The sequence below is a fragment of the Mastomys coucha genome, unplaced genomic scaffold, assembly GCF_008632895.1.
Source record: "Mastomys coucha isolate ucsf_1 unplaced genomic scaffold, UCSF_Mcou_1 pScaffold3, whole genome shotgun sequence".
Classification (NCBI taxonomy): domain Eukaryota; kingdom Metazoa; phylum Chordata; class Mammalia; order Rodentia; family Muridae; genus Mastomys; species Mastomys coucha.
Window position 1 is genome coordinate 42,460,075 of NW_022196909.1, and position 5,998 is coordinate 42,466,072.

Here is a 5,998-nt window from a genome sequence, read left to right on the forward strand (position 1 = left end):
TTTTTTTTTTTAAGACATAAGTCTTACACAGTGCAATTTACACAGAGGTCTGTTGGCATGAGGCTCTTTGTGCTCCCTGAACCACCTGTGCTTAGTGAGGGAGCCGGTGCTCCAGTAGGGTTTGGGGCCGTCTTTTATGGTGCCTGACCCTCCTGAGATACTCAGCATTTCCAATTAAGACTCTCAGCTTTTTCTATTGTCATTTTTCTGTTGTTCCAAAAACAGAGACTCCACACCTATAGTGGTCACAATTCAGAGGCTCCTGGTCTACCCGCTCCCCAAGACAGGATAGTCTGGCTGGGTATAGAATTCTGGGTTTGGAGCCAGGTGCTGGGGGTGCACACCTTTAATCTCAGTCCTGGGGAGGCAGAGGCAGGCAGATCTCTGAGGCCAGTCTGGTCTACAGAGCAAGTTCTAGGGGGCTTCATAGAGAAAAACCCTGTCTCAAAAAGCAAAAATTCTGGGTTTGAACCAGTGTCCCTCAAGGCACAAGTGATAATACTTATTCTGGTGCTCATGTGTCTGAGCAGAGGCAAGTGGGGTTTCCCTACAGTTCACCTGCCTTTCAGCTTCTGTTTCTTGTTTCCTTCCTGAATGCTGGGCTTGTTCTAGAATGCCTGTGTTGGGGCGATGTGTTGCTTTGTGGACTATGAATACTTTCAGTATGACCTTTTTTTAAAGATTTATTTATTTATTTATTTATTTTACTCATTTTTACTCATTTTACTCTGTAGATGTATAGATGGTTTGTGAGCCATCATGTGGTTGCTGGGAATTGAATTCAGGACCTCTGCTCACTCTGGCCCATGCTTGCTCTGGTCAGCCCCATTTGTTCCAGTTGGTCCCGCTCGCTCCGGCCCAAAGATTTATTTATTATTATATCTAAGTACACTGTAGCTGTCTTCAGACACACCAGAAGAGGGCATAAGATCTCACTATGGATGGTTGTGAGCCATCATGTGGTTGCTGGGAATTGAACTCAGGACCTTCGGAAGAGCAGTTAGTGTTCTTAACCACTGAGCCATCTCACTTCAGTATGACCTTTCATCTCAGCATTATCTTAAAACCCAATTCTCCTTCATAGTTTTTCCTTCCAAGACTCTAGACATGCCTCCTTCTGGCCTTTAGTATTTCTCTGATGTGTTAGAATAGCAGCTCGTGTCTGGACACAGTACACACTAGGCCCACACAGTTCCACATGTAGGAGAGACAGGGTGGTGGTGGAAAGAGAAGAGGGGGAGAGAGAGAGAGAGAGAGAGAGAGAGAGAGGGAGGGAGAGAGAGGTGTTCCCCATATATATATATGAGTGGTCACAGGTAAAGGTGGGAGGTGAGCCCAGTGGATTCTGGGAATATGGTGGCTGTTGCCTTGGCAACTGGCCTGTGAGGCCCTCCTATGTGATGTCATGGGCTTCGAAGGCCCTGATGCCAACAGTCTCCGTCCCCATTTTCCTCACTTTTATCCTTTATACCCTTCCTTGTGAGATTGTCCTGGTTTTATTTCCAGACACATTCTGCCACTAGAGAGCCATCTTAACTCTCTATGAAATTAAGATCCTGTGGACATACCAGGTAGACTCGCCACGCCCAGTGTGGCCTCAATGAGACATGTCTGCCATCTCCTGTGTGGATCAGTCTCTGAAGCCACCGTGACGAATCTGCATATCCTGTAGCTGTGCAGAGAGGGCTGGCTTCCCTTCTGTCATATGGCTGAGCGTTCTCTCCGGTTGCTGGGAGCGGGAGTGTACCTGCGATGGTCGCTTCAGCTCTGGTCTCAGGAATCTTTTCAGCTTCTCATCTTAGTCTGAATCTCCTGTTTATTCCTGGGACTCCATCCTCCCTGGCTCCTGATGCTGGCTCCTGCCTTCTCTACCCTGGTTTCCAGCTTTCCTGATCTGCCTCTTAGCCACCCCCCCCCCCCCCCCCCCCCCCCCCCCCACTCCTCTGCAAATTCCCACTTCAGCCACACCACAAGCTACCCTGATCCTGTAGCCTGCTGGCAAGCACTTCACTGGTGGGTGCCTGATTTACTTTCTAAGAACTCTGGTTGTTTTCCTCCCTCCCTTCTACCTCCCCTCTCCCGTTGTCCCTCCCTGTCCTCATTCTTTAGGACAGCATCCTGCTCTTAGTTCACAACCTCCCTCATCTACCGATTTTACTTTCCAGAAGCTGGAAAACTGCAAAATGAAAAATTGTAGAAATAGCCGGGCAGTGGTGGCCCATGCCTTTAATCCCAATACTTGGGAGGCAGAGACAGGCAGATTTCTGAGTTCGAGGCCAGCCTGGTCTACAGAGCGAGTTCCAGGACAGCCAGGACTACACAGAGAAACCCTGTCTGGGAAAACAAAAAACAAAAAATAAAAAAAAAAATTGCAGAAATAATGATGCCGGCTATTGAGGTTTGTTCTGTTACTATGTATCATAATGATAATACTGGCCCCCAAGATCTGGTTGCCTCCAGACGAGAAGATCCTCATGTACACCAAGTGATACTATGTGACCTTGCTCCTTAATGTAAACTAGACAAAGATGCTGACAGCCTATAGCTGGGGAGAGGAGAGGCAGGCAAGGTTTTGGTTCCCAGGTTTGGGGTCTGAGGCAGGACCATGGGAAGGGAGGGAAGAGGTGGAGAGATGATGCCATCAGGTAGGGGTAGGTGAGTCATGAAAACATGGCCACGAGGGCTGGCCAATTGGAGTAAGAGCAGCCGATGCAGAACATGATAAATTATATCTTGGGGCTATTGATAGGGAGGTAGGCAAAAATAGCTTAGAGGGTAGATATCTGCTCCGCTTAAGTGCTTTAAAGGCTTATTATGAATATAAAAGTTTTATGTCTTGTCTGGGAACTGAATGATCTAAGGCAGGGTAGAAGCCTTCAATTTGAAATTAAATATTTACTACAACAGTGGGCTTGAAAAATTATTTTTATTGTGGCACATTGTTGTAACTATTCCTGTTGCCACACACTTCGTCTTCTGAGGCTAGCTTCCTCGGAGGTGCCTCGGGGCTGGAGCGACCCTCAGGCTGGTGCTCAGCCCTGCTCGGGGCTTCAGGCACTCGTGGGTGTCTTGAGATGCCGTCCCGGCTCCCTGGACTGTGTGTTACCATCCGCCCACTTATGCATCTTCCTGCTCTGACTTTCCTTTGTCAGGTTTGTGGCAAGGGTCCCAGTCACTTGGTCACATTGCTGAAGAGACGCCAGCATAGGAAACACTATGGGAGGTGGCTCGTCTGTCCCTTGCTGGGTTAGAGGCGACATCTATCTTGGGCACCTGAGGCAGGTCGGTGGTTCTTCTTTAGAATCGTCACAGTCATCTGAAGACCTCTGGTACCCACGGCCATGCTCTGGGCTCTGACCTGGGTCTCAGGTTCTGTCTCCATCAGGTTCAACTTCAGAGTTTACCTTCAGCATTAAGGGTATATGGCCATGAGTCCTAAGCTCTCAGACCGTGTCCTGGCTAAGGTGAAGGGATAGGACTGTCAGCCACAGGGACCCAGTGATGGCCTGTGGTTCCTCCTACTAAGTAGTTTTTCTGAGAAATGCTTGGTGTGCCATGGAGCCACCACTTAAAGAGTATGATCAAGGGTATAAGAACATTCCCACAACACTACGCTGTCATCAGTGTGTGCATTAGCTCACCCCAGGCTCCTTGCCCCTGTGTTGTCCTTCTGTCCTCCCCTGCCCTACCTCAGACACCCACAGGCATGGTGTGGTGATTTTGAATATGCTTGACCCAGGGAGTGTGGCACTAGTAGGAGGTGTGGCCTTGTTGGAGTAGGTGTGGCTTTGTTTGAGGAAGTGTGTCACTGTGAGGGTGGGGTTTTGCGACCTTCCTCCTAGCCACACAGGAGTCAGTTTTCTCCTAGCTGCCTTCAGAACAAGAGGTAAGACTCTAATGCCATGCCTGCCTGGATGCTGCCATGCTCCCGCCTTGATGATAATGGACTGAACCTCTGAACCTGTAAGCCAGCCCCAATTAAATGTTGTCCTTATAAGAGTTGCCTTGGTCATGGTATCTGTTCACAGCAGTAAAACCCTAACTCAGATATATGGTTTAGGCACAAAATGTCCCCAGAAGCTTATGTGTTGAACACTTGCTATCCAGTTGGTGGTACTGTTTGGGAAGGTGGATGAAACATTAGGTTTTTGGCCTTACTGGAGGAAGTAGGCCACTGGGGGCGGGCCTTTTGAGCTTCTTCCTGCCCTCCCTCCTTTCTGCTTCCCTATCTGCCATGAAGGGAGCAGCCTTGGCTCATGCTCGGGTTGTGTGTCTTTCTGTCTTATTATGGGCTCAGAACAAACAGGGTAAGAGCTGGACACTTTGGAACCATGAGTCAAGAGGACTTATCCACCACCCCCTGATCCTACATACCATCCTTACCTCTCTGTGCTGATATCTGTCTCTGCTTTCATTGTGAGTCATTGAGCCCTGTATCCCTTCTGTCCATTCCCAAAAGTCCCTGTTCTGTGTTTTCTACACGTGACCTCATGTCATCTCATCAAGCACGATGTTTCCAAGGTGAATCCACCTGATTGCCTCCTCTACAGATGTGCGATGTCCCTTGTATGGACAGCCCACAAACATCTACCCACTCTTCTGCTGTGGGCATTTGAGTAATGTCCTGTAGTCAGTTAGTGGTGTGAACCTGAGTCGGCTAGTGGTGTGAACCTGAGTCAGCTAGTAGTGTGAACCTGAGTCAGCTAGTGGTGTGAACCTGAGTTGGTTAGTGGTGTAAACCTGAGTCGGCTAGTGGTGTAAACCTGAGTCGGCTAGTGGTGTGAACCTGAGTAGAGACCGGTCTGGATGGATGGATGTTCTCATTTCTCCCAGGATGAAGCCTGGGGCTGGCCTGACAGAGTTCTAGGGTCAGCCTGTAATTAAAAGCTTTGGAAACTGTCTCCCAGTGTGGCCACACCAGAAAAGAGGTTCATAGGATACAGGGGACACACTCTCTGAGTACTGGAGGGCATCCCTCTGGCACACCAAGGGTCACCAGACGGGTGAGGCCCTGCGTTTTGGGCATCAGCATGTAGATATGAGAAGGGCAGATAGAGGTCCCAGTGAATTCTTCCCTGTCTCATTTCTGTTCCAACCCCATGCTCATCACAGCACCAAAGAGGGCCAGATGTATGTTGGATATGACCTCCAGTGTGGTTGGATATGACCTCCAGTGAGGTCGAGCCTTACCTGTTGGCCATTCAACAACTACAACAGTATGCTGTGGTATCATCATGGCCCTCTGGGACCTCTTATCTATGGGCACATAGATTTGTCCCCAAGAAAGTAGACAAGGCTGTGTCATTTGCTCTATGCTGCTGGGATGACTCAGTGGTTGTCTTGGGTAGTCTTCTGAGTGGGGGAAGGGAGGTGGCTCCCCGAGCACAGGAGCACCTGGGACTGCTGGCACAGCTGGTGTTCCCTACTGTGTCAGTCACTCTTGTTGCTACTGTAACAAAATGCCTGACAGGAAGCAACTTAGTAGAAGAAAAGGTTCTGACTCAAGGCTCCCAGGGACACAGTCCATCACAGTGGGGACAGCACAGTGTCAGGACCATGAGGTGGCTGTGTTGCCGATGCCCTGGACTACTTGCTGCCTGACCCTACGTGCCCTTGGGGGTTGGAGGTGAGAGAGCACAGAGTCAAGGACACAGACTCTGGGAGCTCCTTTCATAACCTCCACCCATACCCCATTGGTTCCAAGAAAGCATCTCTTCTAAACAGCCTTTCCCGATTGGCTGGCATTGTCTGCACCAGCCATCCTTGGTCTCTCAGGCAGTCTTCAATTAGGTCCTCCTGCAGGAGATGTGTCCTTGACTCTGTTCCACCTCACCTCCAACCCCCAAGGGCAGGTAGGGTCAGGTGGTAGGTCGTCTAAGGCACAGGCAACACGATTGGTCAAGAAGCAGAGAAAGAGAGAGAGAGAGAAAGAGAGAGAGAAGGGGGGAGAGAGGGAGAGAGAGGGGAAGAGAGAGGGTAAGAGAGGGGGAGGGGGGAG

At 49.7% G+C, this 5,998-nt stretch overlaps 1 protein-coding gene across 1 annotated transcript in view; it reads left to right on the forward strand.

The window, feature by feature from the left end:
• The window catches only part of Tspear (thrombospondin type laminin G domain and EAR repeats), a 224,462-nt gene that overhangs the window by 58,749 nt on the left and 159,715 nt on the right, over positions 1-5,998 (forward strand). The gene's annotated exons all lie outside the window — the stretch shown is intronic.